The 22,461-nt window shown below is 40.6% G+C and overlaps 1 protein-coding gene across 3 annotated transcripts in view; it reads left to right on the top strand.

Moving 5' to 3' along the window:
• Positions 1–22,461, top strand: part of LOC110510782 (probable E3 ubiquitin-protein ligase MID2) — a 233,786-nt gene that overhangs the window by 199,477 nt on the left and 11,848 nt on the right. The gene's annotated exons all lie outside the window — the stretch shown is intronic.

Here is a 22,461-nt window from a genome sequence, read left to right as displayed (position 1 = left end):
CTTGTGAAAATGCTGGAGGAAACAGGTACAAAAGTATCTATATCCACAGTCATTTTATTTAACCAGGCAAGTCAGTTAAGAACAAATTCTTATTTTCAATGACGGCCTAGGAACAGTGGGTTAACTGCCTGTTCAGGGGCAGAAAGACAGATTTGTACCTTGTCAGCTCGGGGGTTTGACGCTCTAACCACTAGGCTACCCTGCCGCCCCAAAAATGAGTCCTATATCAACATAACCTGAAAGGCCGCTCAGAACCTGAAAGGCCGCTCTGAAAGGCCGCTCAGCAAGGAAGAAGCCACTGCTCCAAAACCACCAAAAAAAAGCCAGACTACGGTTTGCAACTGCACATGGGGACAAAGATTGTACTTTTTGGAGAAATGTCCTCTGGTCTGATGAAACAAAAATACAACTGTTAGGCCATAATGACCATCGTTATGTTTGGAGGATAAAGGGGGAGGCTTGCAAGCTGAAGAATACCATCCCAATAATGAAGTATGGGGGTGGCAGCATCTTGTTATGGGGGTGCTTTGTTGCAGGAGGGACTGGTGCACTTCACAAAATAGATGGCATCATGAAGCAGGAAACTTGTGTAGATATAGTGAAGCAACATCTCAAGACATCAGTCAGGAAGTTAAAGCTTGGTCGCAAATGGGTCTTCCAAATGGACAATGGCCCCAAGCATACTTTCAAAGTTGTGTCAAAATGGCTAAAGGACAACAAAGTCAAGGTATTATTGGAGTGGCATCACAAAGCCCTGACCTCAATCCTATAAAAAATGTGTGGGCAGAACTTTGAAAGCGTGTGTAAGCAAGGAGGCCTACAATCCTGACTCAGTTACACCAGCTCTGTCAGGAGGAATGGGCCAAAATCCACCCAACTTATTGTGGGAAGCTTGTGGAAGGCTCCCCGAAATGTTTGACCCAAGTTAAACAATTTGAAGGCAATGCTACCAAATACTAATTGAGTGTATGTAAACTTCTGACCCACTGGGAATGTGATGAAAGAAATAATATTATTATTCTGACATTTCACATTCTTAAAATAAAGTGGTGATCCTAACTGACCTAAAACAGGGGATTTTTACTAGGATTAAATGTCAGGAATTGTGAAAAACTGAGTTTAAATGTATTTGGCTGAGGTGTATGTAAACGTCCGACATCAACTGTACTTCCTACAGATCCTCCACAGAGCTGCTTTCTTCTCATCTACTTTTCTTCACTCCTTCCTTTCTCTCTTCTCTAATCCTCTTTCCTGTTTTCCCCCTTTTCCCACTCCTCCTCTCCTCCTCCTCTCCTCCCTTCTCTCTCCTCCCTCCTCTCTCCTCCCCTCTCCTCCTCTCCCTCTCCTCCCTCCTCTTTCCTCCCTATGATTTCTCTCCTCTCTCCTCCTCCCCTTCTCCTCTCCTCCTCTCCCTCTCCTCCCTCCTCTGTCCTCCCCCTCTCCTCCCTCCTCTCTCCTCCCTATGATTTCTCTCCTCTCTCCTCCTCTCTTCTCCCTCCTCTCTCCCTCTCCTCCCTCCTCTCTCCTCCCCCTCTCCTCCTTCCTCTCCTCCCTACGATTTCTCTCCTCTCTCCTCCTCTCTCCTCCCTCCTCTCTCCTCCTCTCCCTCTCCTCCCTCCTCTCTCCTCCCCCTCTCCTCCCTCCTCTCTCCTCCCTACGATTTCTCTCCTCTCTCCTTCTCTCTTCTCCCTCCTCTCTCCTCCTCTCCCTCTCCTCCCTCCTCTCTCCTCCCCCTCTCCTCCTTCCTCTCTCCTCCCTACGATTTCTCTTCTCTCTCCTCCTCTCTCCTCCTCTCTCCTCTCCTCTCTCCTCCCTCCTCTCTCCTCCTCTCTCCTCCTCTCTTCTCTCTCCTCTCTCCTCCTCTCTTCTCCCTCCTCTCTCCTCCTCTCTTCTCCCTCCTCCCCCTCTCCTCCTCTCCCTCTCCTCCCTCCTCTTTCCTCCCTATGATTTCTCTCCTCTCTCCTCCCCTTCTCCTCTCCTCCTCTCCCTCTCCTCCCTCCTCTCTCCTCCCCCTCTCCTCCCCCCTCTCTCCTCCCTATGATTTCTCTCCTCTCTCCTCCTCTCTTCTCCCTCCTCTCCTCCCTCCTCTCTCCTCCCTACGATTTCTCTCCTCTCTCCTTCTCTCTTCTCCCTCCTCTCTCCTCCTCTCCCTCTCCTCCCTCCTCTCTCCTCCCCCTCTCCTCCTTCCTCTCTCCTCCCCCTCTCCTCCTTCCTCTCTCCTCCCTACGATTTCTCTTCTCTCTCCTCCTCTCTCCTCTCCTCTCTCCTCCCTCCTCTCTCCTCCTCTCTCCTCCTCTCTTCTCTCTCCTCTCTCCTCCTCTCTTCTCCCTCCTCTCCTCCCTCCTCTCTCCTCCTCTCTCCTCCCTCCTCTCTCCTCCTCTCTCCTCCTCCCTCCTCTCTCTTCTCCCTCCTCTCTCCTCCTCTCCTCCTCTCCTCATCTCTCCTCCTCTCTCCTCCTCTCTCCTCCTCTCTCCTCCTCTCCACCTCTCCTCTCTACTCCCCCCTCCTCTCTCCTCCCTCCTCCCTCCTCTCTCCTCCTCTCCTCTCTCCTCCCTCCTCTCTCCTCCTCTCTCCTCCCTCCTCTCTCCTCTCTCCTCCTCTCCTCCACTGAGTCCCAGCCTGCACCAACCTGCTCAGTCCCAGTACTGCGGTGAAGTAGGATTTATTTCAGCAGTGATAGACTGAAGAGCTGAGGCCATCAGCAGATCCAGAGTGGGAGGGAAGAGGTGGGCTGGCTGGTAGACCTGGGTTCAAATACTATTTGAAATATTTTCAAATACTTTTAACGTTCGTCTTTGCCTGCCTGTAGTTCCAGTTGGACGGGGTTTATACTATTGAGACTGTTCTATTGGTCCATTAACCTAGACAAGCCCAATCAAGCACAAATAAAGTATTTTAAATGTATATCAAATACTATTTGACCCCAGGTCTGCTGGCTGGCTGGCCTCACTGAGCTGCCATTACCTCCTCGGGAGGATAAGAGGGAGCTGGAGCTGAAATGTTATTTCAGACTGCTGAGTTTGTAGCATTGCCTTTTTTCTGCATCTCTGAGTGCTTAAACGCTAACCACTGTTGATGTCATCTGATCCTTCTCCTCTCTCCCTGGAGGGGGAATGTGAGATGATATGTCTATATATCTGGTAGTACCAGGGATGGGAATGTGAGATGATATGTCTATATATCTGGTAGTACCAGTATGGTACCAGGGATGGGAGTGTGAGATGATATGTCTATATATCTGGTAGTACCAGTCTGGTACCAGGGATGGGAATGTGAGATGATATGTCTATATATCTGGTAGTACCAGGGATGGGAATGTGAGATGATATGTCTATATATCTGGTAGTACCAGGGATGGGAATGTGAGATGATATGTCTATATATCTGGTAGTACCAGGGATGGGAATGTGAGATGATATGTCTATATATCTGGTAGTACCAGTCAGGTACCAGGGATGGGAATGTGAGATGATATGTCTATATATCTGGTAGTACCAGTCTGGTACCAGGGATGGGAGTGTGAGATGATATGTCTATATATCTGGTAGTACCAGTATGGTACCAGGGATGGGAATGTGAGATGATATGTCTATATATCTGGTAGTACCAGTCTGGTACCAGGGATGGGAATGTGAGATGATATGTCTATATATCTGGTAGTACCAGTCTGGTACCAGGGATGGGAGTGTGAGATGATATGTCTATATATCTGGTAGTACCAGTCAGGTACCAGGGATGGGAATGTGAGATGATATGTCTATATATCTGGTAGTACCAGTCTGGTACCAGGGATGGGAATGTGAGATGATATGTCTATATATCTGGTAGTACCAGTCAGGTACCAGGGATGGGAATGTGAGATGATATGTCTATATATCTGGTAGTACCTAGTCAGGTACCAGGGGTGGGAGTGTGAGATGATATGTCTATATATCTGGTAGTACCAGGGATGGGAATGTGAGATGATATGTCTATATATCTGGTAGTACCAGTCAGGTACCAGGGATGGGAATGTGAGATGATATGTCTATATATCTGGTAGTACCAGTCAGGTACCAGGGATGGGAGTGTGAGATGATATGTCTATATATCTGGTAGTACCAGTCAGGTACCAGGGATGGGAATGTGAGATGATATGTCTATATATCTGGTAGTACCTAGTCTGGTACCAGGGATGGGAATGTGAGATGATATGTCTATATATCTGGTAGTACCAGTCTGGTACCAGGGATGGGAATGTGAGATGATATGTCTATATATCTGGTAGTACCAGTCAGGTACCAGAGATGGGAATGTGAGATGATATGTCTATATATCTGGTAGTACCTAGTCAGGTACCAGGGATGGGAATGTGAGATGATATGTCTATATATCTGGTAGTACCAGTCAGGTACCAGGGATGGGAATGTGAGATGATATGTCTATATATCTGGTAGTACCAGTCAGGTACCAGAGATGGGAATGTGAGATGATATGTCTATATATCTGGTAGTACCAGTATGGTACCAGGGATGGGAATGTGAGATGATATGTCCATATATCTGGTAGTACCAGTCAGGTACCAGGGATGGGAATGTGAGATGATATGTCTATATATCTGGTAGTACCAGTATGGTACCAGGGATGGGAGTGTGAGATGATATGTCTATATATCTGGTAGTACCAGTATGGTACCAGGGATGGGAATGTGAGATGATATGTCCATATATCTGGTAGTACCAGTCAGGTACCAGGGATGGGAATGTGAGATGATATGTCTATATATCTGGTAGTACCAGTATGGTACCAGGGATGGGAGTGTGAGATGATATGTCTATATATCTGGTAGTACCAGTCAGGTACCAGGGATGGGAGTGTGAGATGATATGTCTATATATCTGGTAGTACCTAGTCAGGTACCAGGGATGGGAATGTGAGATGATATGTCTATATATCTGGTAGTACCAGGGATGGGCATGTGAGATGATATGTCTATATATCTGGTAGTACCAGTCAGGTACCAGGGATGGGAATGTGAGATGATATGTCTATATATCTGGTAGTACCAGTATGGTACCAGGGATGGGCATGTGAGATGATATGTCTATATATCTGGTAGTACCAGGGATGGGAATGTGAGATGATATGTCTATATATCTGGTAGTACCAGTCTGGTACCAGGGATGGGAATGTGAGATGATATGTCTATATATCTGGTAGTACCAGTATGGTACCAGGGATGGGAGTGTGAGATGATATGTCTATATATCTGGTAGTACCAGTATGGTACCAGGGATGGGAATGTGAGATGATATGTCTATATATCTGGTAGTACCAGTCTGGTACCAGGGATGGGAATGTGAGATGATATGTCTATATATCTGGTAGTACCAGTATGGTACCAGGGATGGGAATGTGAGATGATATGTCTATATATCTGGTAGTACCAGTATGGTACCAGGGATGGGAATGTGAGATGATATGTCTATATATCTGGTAGTACCAGTATGGTACCAGGGATGGGAATGTGAGATGATATGTCTATATATCTGGTAGTACCAGGGATGGGAATGTGAGATGATATGTCTATATATCTGGTAGTACCAGGAATGGGAGTGTGAGATGATATGTCTATATATCTGGTAGTACCCGTCAGGTACCAGGGATGGGAATGTGAGATGATATGTCTATATATCTGGTAGTACCAGTATGGTACCAGGGATGGGAGTGTGAGATGATATGTCTATATATCTGGTAGTACCTAGTCAGGTACCAGGGATGGGAATGTGAGATGATATGTCTATATATCTGGTAGTACCAGTATGGTACCAGGGATGGGAATGTGAGATGATATGTCTATATATCTGGTAGTACCAGGGATGGGAATGTGAGATGATATGTCTATATATCTGGTAGTACCAGGAATGGGAGTGTGAGATGATATGTCTATATATCTGGTAGTACCCGTCAGGTACCAGGGATGGGAATGTGAGATGATATGTCTATATATCTGGTAGTACCAGTATGGTACCAGGGATGGGAATGTGAGATGATATGTCTATATATCTGGTAGTACCAGTCTGGTACCAGGGATGGGAGTGTGAGATGATATGTCTATATATCTGGTAGTACCAGTCAGGTACCAGGGATGGGAATGTGAGATGATATGTCTATATATCTGGTAGTACCAGTCTGGTACCAGGGATGGGAATGTGAGATGATATGTCTATATATCTGGTAGTACCAGTCAGGTACCAGGGATGGGAATGTGAGATGATATGTCTATATATCTGGTAGTACCTAGTCAGGTACCAGGGGTGGGAGTGTGAGATGATATGTCTATATATCTGGTAGTACCAGGGATGGGAATGTGAGATGATATGTCTATATATCTGGTAGTACCAGTCAGGTACCAGGGATGGGAATGTGAGATGATATGTCTATATATCTGGTAGTACCAGTCAGGTACCAGGGATGGGAGTGTGAGATGATATGTCTATATATCTGGTAGTACCAGTCAGGTACCAGGGATGGGAATGTGAGATGATATGTCTATATATCTGGTAGTACCTAGTCTGGTACCAGGGATGGGAATGTGAGATGATATGTCTATATATCTGGTAGTACCAGTCTGGTACCAGGGATGGGAATGTGAGATGATATGTCTATATATCTGGTAGTACCAGTCAGGTACCAGAGATGGGAATGTGAGATGATATGTCTATATATCTGGTAGTACCTAGTCAGGTACCAGGGATGGGAATGTGAGATGATATGTCTATATATCTGGTAGTACCAGTCAGGTACCAGGGATGGGAATGTGAGATGATATGTCTATATATCTGGTAGTACCAGTCAGGTACCAGAGATGGGAATGTGAGATGATATGTCTATATATCTGGTAGTACCAGTATGGTACCAGGGATGGGAATGTGAGATGATATGTCCATATATCTGGTAGTACCAGTCAGGTACCAGGGATGGGAATGTGAGATGATATGTCTATATATCTGGTAGTACCAGTATGGTACCAGGGATGGGAGTGTGAGATGATATGTCTATATATCTGGTAGTACCAGTATGGTACCAGGGATGGGAATGTGAGATGATATGTCCATATATCTGGTAGTACCAGTCAGGTACCAGGGATGGGAATGTGAGATGATATGTCTATATATCTGGTAGTACCAGTATGGTACCAGGGATGGGAGTGTGAGATGATATGTCTATATATCTGGTAGTACCAGTCAGGTACCAGGGATGGGAGTGTGAGATGATATGTCTATATATCTGGTAGTACCTAGTCAGGTACCAGGGATGGGAATGTGAGATGATATGTCTATATATCTGGTAGTACCAGGGATGGGCATGTGAGATGATATGTCTATATATCTGGTAGTACCAGTCAGGTACCAGGGATGGGAATGTGAGATGATATGTCTATATATCTGGTAGTACCAGTATGGTACCAGGGATGGGCATGTGAGATGATATGTCTATATATCTGGTAGTACCAGGGATGGGAATGTGAGATGATATGTCTATATATCTGGTAGTACCAGTCTGGTACCAGGGATGGGAATGTGAGATGATATGTCTATATATCTGGTAGTACCAGTATGGTACCAGGGATGGGAGTGTGAGATGATATGTCTATATATCTGGTAGTACCTAGTCAGGTACCAGGAATGGGAGTGTGAGCTGATATGTCTATATATCTGGTAGTACCAGTATGGTACCAGGGATGGGAATGTGAGATGATATGTCTATATATCTGGTAGTACCAGTCTGGTACCAGGGATGGGAATGTGAGATGATATGTCTATATATCTGGTAGTACCAGTATGGTACCAGGGATGGGAATGTGAGATGATATGTCTATATATCTGGTAGTACCAGTATGGTACCAGGGATGGGAATGTGAGATGATATGTCTATATATCTGGTAGTACCAGTATGGTACCAGGGATGGGAATGTGAGATGATATGTCTATATATCTGGTAGTACCAGGGATGGGAATGTGAGATGATATGTCTATATATCTGGTAGTACCAGGAATGGGAGTGTGAGATGATATGTCTATATATCTGGTAGTACCCGTCAGGTACCAGGGATGGGAATGTGAGATGATATGTCTATATATCTGGTAGTACCAGTATGGTACCAGGGATGGGAGTGTGAGATGATATGTCTATATATCTGGTAGTACCTAGTCAGGTACCAGGGATGGGAATGTGAGATGATATGTCTATATATCTGGTAGTACCAGTATGGTACCAGGGATGGGAATGTGAGATGATATGTCTATATATCTGGTAGTACCAGGGATGGGAATGTGAGATGATATGTCTATATATCTGGTAGTACCAGGAATGGGAGTGTGAGATGATATGTCTATATATCTGGTAGTACCCGTCAGGTACCAGGGATGGGAATGTGAGATGATATGTCTATATATCTGGTAGTACCAGTATGGTACCAGGGATGGGAGTGTGAGATGATATGTCTATATATCTGGTAGTACCTAGTCAGGTACCAGGGATGGGAATGTGAGATGATATGTCTATATATCTGGTAGTACCAGTATGGTACCAGGAATGGGAGTGTGAGCTGATATGTCTATATATCTGGTAGTACCAGTATGGTACCAGGGATGGGACTGTGAGATGATATGTCTATATATCTGGTAGTACCAGTCTGGTACCAGGGATGGGAATGTGAGATGATATGTCTATATATCTGGTAGTACCAGTATGGTACCAGGGATGGGAATGTGAGATGATATGTCTATATATCTGGTAGTACCAGTATGGTACCAGGGATGGGAATGTGAGATGATATGTCTATATATCTGGTAGTACCAGTATGGTACCAGGGATGGGAATGTGAGATGATATGTCTATATATCTGGTAGTACCAGGGATGGGAATGTGAGATGATATGTCTATATATCTGGTAGTACCAGGAATGGGAGTGTGAGATGATATGTCTATATATCTGGTAGTACCCGTCAGGTACCAGGGATGGGAATGTGAGATGATATGTCTATATATCTGGTAGTACCAGTATGGTACCAGGGATGGGAGTGTGAGATGATATGTCTATATATCTGGTAGTACCTAGTCAGGTACCAGGGATGGGAATGTGAGATGATATGTCTATATATCTGGTAGTACCAGTATGGTACCAGGGATGGGAGTGTGAGATGATATGTCTATATATCTGGTAGTACCAGTATGGTACCAGAGATGGGAATGTGAGATGATATGTCTATATATCTGGTAGTACCAGTCAGGTACCAGAGATGGGAATGTGAGATGATATGTCTATATATCTGGTAGTACCTAGTCAGGTACCAGGGATGGGAATGTGAGATGATATGTCTATATATCTGGTAGTACCTAGTCAGGTACCAGGGATGGGAATGTGAGATGATATGTCTATATATCTGGTAGTACCAGTATGGTACCAGGGATGGGAATGTGAGATGATATGTCTATATATCTGGTAGTACCTAGTCAGGTACCAGGGATGGGAATGTGAGATGATATGTCTATATATCTGGTAGTACCAGTCTGGTACCAGGGATGGGAATGTGAGATGATATGTCTATATATCTGGTAGTACCTAGTCAGGTACCAGGGATGGGAATGTGAGATGATATGTCTATATATCTGGTAGTACCAGTCTGGTACCAGGGATGGGAATGTGAGATGATATGTCTATATATCTGGTAGTACCAGTATGGTACCAGGGATGGGAATGTGAGATGATATGTCTATATATCTGGTAGTACCAGTCTGGTACCAGGGATGGGAATGTGAGATGATATGTCTATATATCTGGTAGTACCAGTATGGTACCAGGGATGGGAATGTGAGATGATATGTCTATATATCTGGTAGTACCAGTCTGGTACCAGGGATGGGAATGTGAGATGATATGTCTATATATCTGGTAGTACCAGTATGGTACCAGGGATGGGAATGTGAGATGATATGTCTATATATCTGGTAGTACCTAGTCAGGTACCAGGGATTGGAATGTGAGATGATATGTCTATATATCTGGTAGTACTAGTCTGGTACCAGGGATGGGAATGTGAGATGATATGTCTATATATCTGGTAGTACCAGTATGGTACCAGGGATGGGAATGTGAGATGATATATCTATATATCTGGTAGTACCAGTCAGGTACCAGGGTAGTGTTGTTTACTGTAGTACTGTAGGGTAGTGTTGTTTACTGTAGTACTGTAGGGTAGTGTTGTTTACTGTAGGGTAGTGTTGTTTACTGTAGTACTGTAGGGTAGTGTTGTTTACTGTAGGACTGTAGGGTAGTGTTGTTTACTGTAGGACTGTAGGGTAGTGTTGTTTACTGTAGTACTGTAGGGCAGTGTTGTTTACTGTAGTACTGTAGGGTAGTGTTGTTTACTGTGGTACTCTAGGGTAGTGTTGTTTACTGTAGTACTGTAGGGTAGTGTTGTTTACTGTAGGGTAGTGTTGTTTACTGTAGTACTGTAGGGTAGTGTTGTTTACTGTAGGGTAGTGTTGTTTACTGTAGTACTGTAGGGTAGTGTTGTTTACTGTAGTAGTGTAGGGTGGTGTTTACTGTAGTACTGTAGGGTAGTGTTGTTTACTGTATGATAATGTTGTTTACTGTAGTACTGTAGGGTAGTGTTGTTTACTGTAGTAGTGTAGGGTAGTGTTGTTTACTGTAGTACTGTAGGGTAGTGTTGTTTACTGTAGGGTAGTGTTGTTTACTGTAGTACTGTAGGGTAGTGTTGTTTACTGTATGGTAATGTTGTTTACTGTAGTACTGTAGGGTAGTGTTGTTTACTGTAGTACTGTAGGGTAGTGTTGTTTACTGTAGGACTGTAGGGTGGTGTTGTTTACTGTAGTACTGTAGGGTAGTGTTGTTTACTGTAGTACTGTAGGGTAGTGTTGTTTACTGTAGTACTGTAGGGTAGTGTTTACTGTAGTACTGTAGGATAGTGTTGTTTACTGTAGCACTGTAGGGTAGTGTTGTTTACTGTAGTACTGTAGGGTAGTGTTGTTTACTGTATGGTAGTGTTGTTTACTGTAGTACTGTAGGGTAGTGTTGTTTACTTTAGGACTCTAGGGTAGTGTTGTTTACTGTAGGGTAGTGTTGTTTACTGTAGTACTGTAGGGTAGTGTTGTTTACTGTAGTACTGTAGGGTAGTGTTGTTTACTGTAGTACTGTAGGGTAGTGTTGTTTACTGTAGTACTGTAGGGTAGTGTTGTTTACTGTAGTACTGTAGGGTAGTGTTGTTTACTGTAGTACTGTAGGGTGGTGTTGTTTACTGTAGTATTATAGGGTAGTGTTGTTTACTGTAGTACTGTAGGGTAGTGTTGTTTACTGTAGGGTAGTGTTGTTTACTGTAGTACTGTAGGGTAGTGTTGTTTACTGTAGTACTGTAGGGTAGTGTTTACTGTAGTACTGTAGGGTAGTGTTGTTTACTGTAGTACTGTAGGGTAGTGTTGTTTACTGTAGGACTGTAGGGTAGTGTTGTTTACTGTAAGACTGTAGGGTAGTGTTGTTTACTGTAGTACTGTAGGGTAGTGTTGTTTACTGTAGTACTGTAGGGTAGTGTTGTTTAGTGTGGTACTCTAGGGTAGTGTTGTTTACTGTAGTACTGTATGGTTGTATTGTTTACTGTAGTACTGTAGGGTAGTGTTGTTTACTGTAGTACTGTAGGGTAGTGTTGTTTACTGTAGGGTAGTGTTGTTTACTGTAGTACTGTAGGGTAGTGTTGTTTACTGTAGTAGTGTAGGGTAGTGTTGTTTACTGTAGTAGTGTAGGGTGGTGTTGTTTACTGTAGTACTGTAGGGTAGTGTTGTTTACTGTAGTACTGTAGGGTAGTGTTGTTTACTGTAGGGTAGTGTTGTTTACTGTAGTACTGTAGGGTAGTGTTGTTTACTGCATGGTAATGTTGTTTACTGTAGTACTGTAGGGTAGTGTTGTTTACTGTAGTAGTGTAGGGTAGTGTTGTGTACTGTAGTAGTGTAGGGTGGTGTTGTTTACTGTAGTACTGTAGGGTAGTGTTTACTGTAGTACTGTAGGGTAGTGTTGTTTACTGTAGCACTGTAGGGTAGTGTTTACTGTAGTACTGTAGGGTAGTGTTGATTACTGTAGGACTGTAGGGTAGTGTTGTTTACTGTAGTACTGTAGGGTGGTGTTGTTTACTGTAGTACTGTAGGGTAGTGTTGTTTACTGTAGTACTGTAGGGTAGTGTTGTTTACTGTATGGTAATGTTGTTTACTGTAGTACTGTAGGGTAGTGTTGTTTACTGTAGTACTGTAGGGTAGTGTTGTTTACTGTAGGACTGTAGGGTGGTGTTGTTTACTGTGGTACTGTAGGGTAGTGTTGTTTACTGTAGGACTGTAGGGTAGTGTTGTTTACTGTAGTACTGTAGGGTAGTGTTGTTTACTGTAGTACTGTAGGGTAGTGTTGTTTACTGTAGTACTGTAGGGTAGTGTTGTTTACTGTAGTACTGTAGGGTAGTGTTGTTTACTGTAGTACTGTAGGGTAGTGTTGTTTACTGTATGGTAGTGTTTACTGTAGTACTGTAGGGTACTGTTGTTTACTGTAGGACTGTAGGGTAGTGTTGTTTACTGTAGTACTGTAGGGTAGTGTTGTTTACTGTAGGGTAGTGTTGTTTACTGTAGGACTGTAGGGTAGTGTTGTTTACTGTAGGGTAGTGTTTTTTACTGTAGTACTGTAGGGTAGTGTTTACTGTAGGACTGTAGGGTAGTGTTGTTTACTGTAGTACTGTAGGGTAGTGTTGTTTACTGTATGGTAGTGTTGTTTACTGTAGTACTGTAGGGTAGTGTTGTTTACTTTAGGACTCTAGGGTAGTGTTGTTTACTGTAGGGTAGTGTTGTTTACTGTAGTACTGTAGGGTAGTGTTGTTTACTGTAGTACTGTAGGGTAGTGTTGTTTACTGTAGTACTGTAGGGTAGTGTTGTTTACTGTAGTACTGTAGGGTAGTGTTGTTTACTGTAGTACTGTAGGGTAGTGTTGTTTACTGTATGGTAGTGTTGTTTACTGTAGTACTGTAGGGTACTGTTGTTTACTGTAGGACTGCAGGGTAGTGTTGTTTACTGTAGTACTGTAGGGTAGTGTTGTTTACTGTAGGGTAGTGTTGTTTACTGTAGGACTGTAGGGTAGTGTTGTTTACTGTAGGGTAGTGTTTTTTACTGTAGTACTGTAGGGTAGTGTTTACTGTAGGACTGTAGGGTAGTGTTGTTTACTGTAGTACTGTAGGGTAGTGTTGTTTACTGTATGGTAGTGTTGTTTACTGTAGTACTGTAGGGTAGTGTTGTTTACTTTAGGACTCTAGGGTAGTGTTGTTTACTGTAGGGTAGTGTGTGTTTACTGTAGTACTGTAGGGTAGTGTTGTTTACTGTAGTACTGTAGGGTAGTGTTGTTTACTGTAGTACTGTAGGGTAGTGTTGTTTACTGTAGTACTGTAGGGTAGTGTTGTTTACTGTAGTACTGTAGGGTGGTGTTGTTTACTGTAGTATTATAGGGTAGTGTTGTTTACTGTAGTACTGTAGGGTAGTGTTGTTTACTGTAGGGTAGTGTTGTTTACTGTAGTACTGTAGGGTAGTGTTTACTGTAGTACTGTAGGGTAGTGTTGTTTACTGTAGTACTGTAGGGTAGTGTTGTTTACTGTAGGACTGTAGGGTAGTGTTGTTTACTGTAAGACTGTAGGGTAGTGTTGTTTACTGTAGTACTGTAGGGTAGTGTTGTTTACTGTGGTACTGTAGGGTAGTGTTGTTTAGTGTGGTACTCTAGGGTAGTGTTGTTTACTGTAGTACTGTATGGTAGTGTTGTTTACTGTAGTACTGTAGGGTAGTGTTGTTTACTGTAGTACTGTAGGGTAGTGTTGTTTACTGTAGGGTAGTGTTGTTTACTGTAGTACTGTATGGTAGTGTTGTTTACGGTAGTACTGTAGGGTAGTGTTGTTTACTGTAGTAGTGTAGGGTAGTGTTGTTTACTGTAGTAGTGTAGGGTAGTGTTGTTTACTGTAGTAGTGTAGGGTGGTGTTGTTTACTGTAGTACTGTAGGGTAGTGTTGTTTACTGTAGGGTAGTGTTGTTTACTGTAGTACTGTAGGGTAGTGTTGTTTACTGTATGGTAATGTTGTTTACTGTAGTACTGTAGGGTAGTGTTGTTTACTGTAGTAGTGTTGGGTAGTGTTGTGTACTGTAGTAGTGTAGGGTGGTGTTGTTTACTGTAGTACTGTAGGGTAGTGTTGTTTACTGTAGTACTGTAGGGTAGTGTTGTTTACTGTAGGGTAGTGTTGTTTACTGTAGTACTGTAGGGTAGTGTTGTTTACTGTATGGTAATGGTGTTTACTGTAGTACTGTAGGGTAGTGTTTACTGTAGTACTGTAGGGTAGTGTTGTTTACTGTAGGACTGTAGGGTGGTGTTGTTTACTGTAGTACTGTAGGGTAGTGTTGTTTACTGTAGTACTGTAGGGTAGTGTTGTTTACTGTAGTACTGTAGGGTAGTGTTGTTTACTGTAGTACTGTAGGGTGGTGTTGTTTACTGTAGTACTGTAGGGTAGTGTTGTTTACTGTAGGACTGTAGGGTGGTGTTGTTTACTGTATGGTAATATTGTTTACTGTAGTACTGTAGGGTAGTGTTGTTTACTGTAGGACTGTAGGGTGGTGTTGTTTACTGTAGTACTGTAGGGTAGTGTTGTTTACTGTAGTACTGTAGGGTAGTGTTGTTTACTGTAGTACTGTAGGGTAGTGTTGTTTACTGTAGGACTGTAGGGTAGTGTTGTTTACTGTAGTACTGTAGGGTAGTATTGTTTACTGTAGTACTGTAGGGTAGTGTTGTTTACTGTAGTACTGTAGGGTAGTGTTGTTTACTGTAGTACTGTAGGGTAGTGTTGTTTACTGTAGTACTGTAGGGTAGTGTTGTTTACTGTAGTACTGTAGGGTAGTGTTGTTTACTGTATGGTAGTGTTGTTTACTGTAGTACTGTAGGGTAGTGTTGTTTACTGTAGTACTGTAGGGTAGTGTTGTTTACTGTAGGGTAGTGTTGTTTACTGTAGGACTGTAGGGTAGTGTTGTTTACTGTAGGGTAGTGTTGTTTACTGTAGTACTGTAGTGTAGTGTTTACTGTAGGACTGTAGGGTAGTGTTTACTGTATGGTAGTGTTGTTTACTGTAGTACTGTAGGGTAGTGTTGTTTACTTTAGGACTGTAGGGTAGTGTTGTTTACTGTAGGGTAGTGTTGTTTACTGTAGTACTGTAGGGTAGATTTGTTTACTGTAGGACTGTAGGATAGTGTTGTTTACTGTAGGGTAGTGTTAGTGTTTTTGTATGTCATTTACCTGTTCACCGGATGTGCTACCTTGTTCCGGACCTGCTGTTTTCGACTCTCTCTCTCTACTGCACCTGCTGTCTCTAACTGAATGATCGGCTATGAAAATCCAACTGACATTTACTCCTGAGGTGCTGACCTGCTGCACCCAACTCTACAACTCTCACACAACTCTCACACAACTCTACAACTCTCACACAACTCTAGAACCACTGTGATTATTATTATTTGACCCTGCTGGTCATCTATGAACGTTTGAACATCTTGGCCATGTTCTGTTATAATCTCCACCCGGCAAAGCCAGAAGAGGACTGGCCACCCCTCAGAGTCTGGTTCCTCTCTAGGTTTCTTCCTAGGCTTTGGCCTTTCTAGGGAGTTTTTCCTAGCCACCCTGCTTCTACACCTGCATTGCTTGCTGTTTGGGGTTTTAGGCTGGGTTTCTGTACAGCACTTTGAGACATCAGCTGATGTACGAAGGGCTTTATAAATACATTTGATTGACTGGCTGTATCAATCAATCATCAATGATTCCATAATGATGTGATAGATACCCACAGTCAATCAGTTGAATTAATTAGTTCCCTGTTAATGATGTAGACGTGGATGATGATGTGGATCTCAAACACACACTAACACACACTAACACACACAGAGAAAGAGAGAGAGAGAGAGAGCGAGAGAGAGAGAGAGGGCGAGACAGACAGACAGACAGACAGACAGACGTCATCTGGAAACGCTCAGGCAACGTGTTTCTTCTCTCTCTTTTCTCTAAAAAAGACACATTCACTCAAATCAAATCACATTTTATTTGTCACATGCTTCATGAACAAAAGCTGTAGACTAACAGTGAAATGGTTTCTTATGGGTCATTTTGCAGCAATGTTCATCTATCTTCACTTTGAAGCTGCTCCAGAGTCAAGACTATGGGCAGTGTGTTTGTAGTACAGCAGTATATTGTAGTTATCAGGACAGTGTGTTTGTAGTATATTGTAGTTATCAGGACAGTGTGTTTGTAGTATATTGTAGTTATCAGGACAGTGTGTTTGTAGTACAGCAGTATATTGTAGTTATCAGGACAGTGTGTTTGTAGTATTTTGTAATCATCAGGACAGTGTGTTTGTAGTATATTGTAGTTATCAGGACAGTATGTTTGTAGTATATTGTAGTTATCAGGACAGTGTGTTTGTAGTATATTGTAGTTATCAGGACAGTATGTTTGTAGTATATTGTAGTTATCAGGACAGTGTGTTTGTAGTATATTGTAGTTATCAGGACAGTATGTTTGTAGTATATTGTAGTTATCAGGACAGTGTGTTTGTAGTATATTGTAATCATCAGGACAGTGTGTTTGTAGTACAGCAGTATATTGTAGTTATCAGGACAGTGTGTTTGTAATATATTGTAGTTATCAGGACAGTGTGTTTGTAGCTTCCCATGCTCGTTCTATGAACCAACACTGTACACCTGGCGACCGTGTCACCGTGCACTGCGCCCGGCACGCCACAGGAGCCGCTAGTGCTCGATGGGACAAGGACATCCCTGCCGGCCAAACCCTCCCCTAACCCGGACGACGCTGGGCTTATTGTGCGCCACCCCATGGGTCTCCAGCTGCAACAGAACTTGGACTCGAACCCAGAATCTCGAGTGGCACAGCTAGCACTGGGATGCAGTGTCTTAGACCACTGCGCCACTCGGGAGGCCAGAACCTGTGTTATTACTTCAACATGCTCTTGGTTCCATCTCCCTTTAATAATTCACGTCTTGTCCCTGTCTAAAGGGACACGTCGTATAGGCTGAAAGCTCTTCTGGTTTTCAGGCATAATGACAATACTTTGGAGACTGGGGAGAAGAAAAAAAATAGTGGATATTTTGGAAAGAACAGTATTGTCGTTCTAGTTTACAGACCCACAGGACCCTGTATTTATCTATTTAGGAGACTTTGTTTTTTTTACAAGGATATGTTTTAGAAATTACACAATTACGTCTTTACTAACCACTACTTATATTGGAATGTACATTTCTCTGTCCCAAGTATTGTTAAAGATTATGACGCTGTAGTTTGAATGTGCATCATGCTGATCATAAGATTGGTGTGTTGGTGAAACGAGCATGCTGTGTTATAAGTCACATAGTGGTGTTGTGTTATAAGTTACATAGTGATGTTGTGTTATAAGTCATATAGTGGTGTTGTGTTATAAGTCACATAGTGATGTTGTGTTATAAGTCATAGTGATGCTGTGTTATAAGTCATATAGTGGTGTTGAGTTATAAGTCATATAGTGATGTTGTGTTATAAGTCACATAGTGGTGTTGTGTTATAAGTTACATAGTGATGTTGTGTTATAAGTCACATAGTGATGTTGTGTTATAAGTCATATAGTGATGGTGTGTTATAAGTCACATAGTGATGTTGTGTTATAAGTCACATAGTGGTGTTGTGTTATAAGTTACATAGTGATGTTGTGTTATAAGTCACATAGTGGTGTTGTGTTATAAGTCACATAGTGGTGTTGTGTTATAAGTCATATAGTGATGGTGTGTTATAAGTCACATAGTGATGTTGTTGTGTTATAAGTCACATAGTGATGTTGTTGTGTTATAAGTCACATAGTGATGTTGTGTTATAAGTCACATAGTGATGTTGTGTTATAAGTCACATAGTGGTGTTGTGTTATAAGTCACATAGTGATGTTGTGTTATAAGTCATAGTGGTGTTGTGTTATAAGTCATATAGTGATGTTGTGTTATAAGTCATAGTGGTGTTGTGTTATAAGTCATATAGTGATGTTGTTGTGTTATAAGTCATAGTGGTGTTGTGTTATAAGTCATATAGTGATGTTGTTGTGTTATAAGTCACATAGTGATGTTGTGTCATAAGTCATAGTGATATTGTGTTATAAGTCATAGTGTTGTTGTGTTATAAGTCATAGTGGTGTTGTGTTATAAGTCATAGTGGTGTTGTGTTATAAGTCATAGTGATGTTGTGTTATTAGTCACATAGTGATGTTGTGTTATAAGTCACATAGTGATGTTGTGTTATTAGTCACATAGTGATGTTGTGTTATTAGTCACATAGTGATGTTGTGTTATTAGTCATAGTGATGTTGTGTTATAAGTCACATAGTGATGTTGTTGTGTTATAAGTCATAGTGTTGTTGTGTTATAAGTCATATAGTGATGTTGTTGTGTTATTAGTCACATAGTGATGTTGTGTTATAAGTCACATAGTGATGTTGTGTTATAAGTCACATAGTGATGTTGTGTTATTAGTCACATAGTGATGTTGTGTTATAAGTCATATAGTGATGGTGTGTTATAAGTCATATAGTGATGTTGTTGTGTTATAAGTCATAGTGTTGTTGTGTTATAAGTCATATAGTGATGTTGTTGTGTTATAAGTCATATAGTGATGGTGTGTTATAAGTCATATAGTGATGTTGTGTTATAAGTCATAGTGGTGTTGTGTTATAAGTCACATAGTGTTGTTGTGTTATAAGTCATATAGTGATATTGTTGTGTTATAAGTCATATAGTGATGTTGTTGTGTTATAAGTCATAGTGGTGGTGTGTTATAAGTCACATAGTGTTGTTGTGTTATAAGTCATATAGTGATGGTGTGTTATAAGTCATATAGTGATGGTGTGTTATAAGTCATAGTGGTGGTGTGTTATAAGTCATATAGTGATGGTGTGTTATAAGTCGTAGTGATGTTGTGTCATAAGTCATAGTGATATTGTGTTATAAGTCATAGTGGTGTTGTGTTATAAGTCATAGTGATGTTGTGTTATAAGTCACATAGTGTTGTTATTGTGTTATAAGTCACATAGTGATGTTGTGTTATAAGTCATAGTGGTGTTGTGTTATAAGTCACATAGTGTTGTTGTTGTGTTATAAGTCATAGTGGTGTTGTGTTATAAGTCACATAGTGATGTTGTTGTGTTATAAGTCATATAGTGATGTTGTGTTATAAGTCACATAGTGATGTTGTTGTGTTATAAGTCATAGTGATGTTGTGTTATAAGTCACATAGTGATGTTGTTGTGTTATAAGTCACATAGTGATGTTGTGTTATAAGTCACATAGTGATGTTGTTGTGTTATAAGTCACATAGTGGTGTTGTGTTATAAGTCATAGTGTTGTTGTGTTATAAGTCATAGTGATGTTGTGTTATAAGTCACATAGTGATGTTGTGTTATTAGTCACATAGTGATGTTGTGTTATTAGTCACATAGTTATGTTGTGTTATAAGTCATAGTGATGTTGTGTTATAAGTCACATAGTGATGTTGTGTTATTAGTCACATAGTGATGTTGTGTTATTAGTCACAGTGATGTTGTGTTATAAGTCATAGTGATGTTGTGTTATAAGTCACATAGTGATGTTGTGTTATAAGTCATAGTGGTGTTGTGTTATAAGTCATAGTGATGTTGTGTTATAAGTCATAGTGAGGTTGTGTTATAGTCATAGTGGTGATGTGTTATAAGTCACATAGTGTTGTTGTTGTGTTATAAGTTACATAGTGATGTTGTGTTATAAGTCATAGTGATGTTGTGTTATAAGTCACATAGTGATGTTGTGTTATTAGTCACATAGTGATGTTGTGTTATAAGTCATAGTGATGTTGTGTTATAAGTCACATAGTGATGTTGTGTTATTAGTCACATAGTGATGTTGTTGTGTTATAAGTCATAGTGATGTTGTGTTATAAGTCATAGTGTTGTTGTGTTATAAGTCATAGTGATGTTGTGTTATAAGTCACATAGTGATGTTGTGTCATAAGTCATAGTGATATTGTGTTATAAGTCATAGTGGTGTTGTGTTATAAGTCATAGTGATGTTGTGTTATAAGTCATAGTGAGGTTGTGTTATAAGTTATAGTGATGTTGTGTTATAAGTCACATAGTGATGTTGTGTTATAAGTCATAGTGGTGTTGTGTTATAAGTCATAGTGGTGTTGTGTTATAAGTCATAGTGATGTTGTGTTATAAGTCATAGTGAGGTTGTGTTATAGTCATAGTGGTGATGTGTTATAAGTCACATAGTGTTGTTGTTGTGTTATAAGTTATAGTGATGTTGTGTTATAAGTCACATAGTGATGTTGTGTTATAAGTCATAGTGGTGTTGTGTTATAAGTCATAGTGGTGTTGTGTTATAAGTCATAGTGATGTTGTGTTATAAGTCATAGTGAGGTTGTGTTATAGTCATAGTGGTGATGTGTTATAAGTCACATAGTGTTGTTGTTGTGTTATAAGTCATAGTGATGTTGTGTTATAAGTCACATAGTGGTGTTGTGTTATAAGTCATAGTGGTGTTGTGTTATAAGTCATAGTGATGTTGTGTTATAAGTCATAGTGAGGTTGTGTTATAGTCATAGTGGTGATGTGTTATAAGTCACATAGTGTTGTTGTTGTGTTATAAGTTACATAGTGATGTTGTGTTATAAGTCATAGTGATGTTGTGTTATAAGTCACATAGTGATGTTGTGTTATTAGTCACATAGTGATGTTGTGTTATAAGTCATAGTGATGTTGTGTTATAAGTCATAGTGATGTTGTGTTATAAGTCACATAGTGATGTTGTGTTATTAGTCACATAGTGATGTTGTTGTGTTATAAGTCATAGTGATGTTGTGTTATAAGTCATAGTGGTGTTGTGTTAAAAGTCATATAGTGATGTTGTGTTATAAGTCACATAGTGATGTTGTGTTATAAGTCATTGTGATGTTGTGTTATAAGTCACATAGTGATGTTGTTGTGTTATAAGTCACATAGTGATGTTGTGTTATAAGTCACATAGTGATGTTGTGTTATTAGTCACATAGTGATGTTGTTGTGTTATAAGTCATAGTGATGTTGTGTTATAAGTCATAGTGTTGTTGTGTTATAAGTCATATAGTGATGTTGTGTTATAAGTCATAGTGATGTTGTGTTATAAGTCATTGTGATGTTGTGTTATAAGTCACATAGTGATGTTGTGTTATAAGTCATAGTGATGTTGTGTTATAAGTCACATAGTGATGTTGTGTCATAAGTCATAGTGATGTTGTGTTATAAGTCATAGTGGTGTTGTGTTATAAGTCATAGTGATGTTGTGTTATAAGTCATAGTGATGTTGTGTTATAAGTCATAGTGAGGTTGTGTTATAGTCATAGTGGTGATGTGTTATAAGTCACATAGTGTTGTTGTTGTGTTATAAGTTACATAGTGATGTTGTGTTATAAGTCATAGTGGTGATGTGTTATAAGTCACATAGTGATGTTGTGTTATAAGTCACATAGTGGTGTTGTGTTATAAGTCATAGTGGTGTTGTGTTATAAGTCATAGTGATGTTGTGTTATAAGTCATAGTGATGTTGTGTTATAAGTCATAGTGAGGTTGTGTTATAGTCATAGTGGTGATGTGTTATAAGTCACATAGTGTTGTTGTTGTGTTATAAGTTACATAGTTATGTTGTGTTATAAATCATAGTGATGTTGTGTTATAAGTCACATAGTGATGTTGTGTTATAAGTCACATAGTGATGTTGTGTTATAAGTCACATAGTGATGTTGTGTTATAAGTCATATAGTGATGTTGTGTTATAAGTCACATAGTGATGTTGTGTTATAAGTTACATAGTGTTGTTGTGTTATAAGTCATATAGTGGTGTTGTGTTATAAGTCACATAGTGATGTTGTGTTATAAGTCACATAGTGATGTTGTGTTATAAGTCATATAGTGGTGTTGTGCTATAAGTTACATAGTGATGTTGTGTTATAAGTCACATAGTGATGTTGTGTTATAAGTCATAGTGGTGTTGTGTTATAAGTCATAGTGGTGTTGTGTCATAAGTCAGCCTTGGTGTTGGAACAGGGAGTGTGAATAAGTCAGTCTTGTTAACTTGTCAGGTCTGTATCTCTAGGTCTCTATAACAGTCTGTATCTCTAGGTCTCTATAACAGTAGGTCTCTATAACAGTAGGTCTCTATAACAGTATGTATCTCTCTCTAGGTCTGTATAACAGTCTATATCTTTAGGTCTGTATAACAGTCTATATCTCTAGGTCTCTATAACAGTCTGTATCTCAAGGTCTCTATAACAGTCTGTAACTCTAGGTCTATATAACAGTCTATATCTTTAGGT

Source organism: Oncorhynchus mykiss, chromosome 14 (genome assembly GCF_013265735.2).
Source record: "Oncorhynchus mykiss isolate Arlee chromosome 14, USDA_OmykA_1.1, whole genome shotgun sequence".
Classification (NCBI taxonomy): Eukaryota; Metazoa; Chordata; class Actinopteri; order Salmoniformes; family Salmonidae; genus Oncorhynchus; species Oncorhynchus mykiss.
The sequence above is the reverse complement of the archived record's forward strand: the minus strand, read 5'-3'. Positions and strand labels throughout refer to the sequence as shown.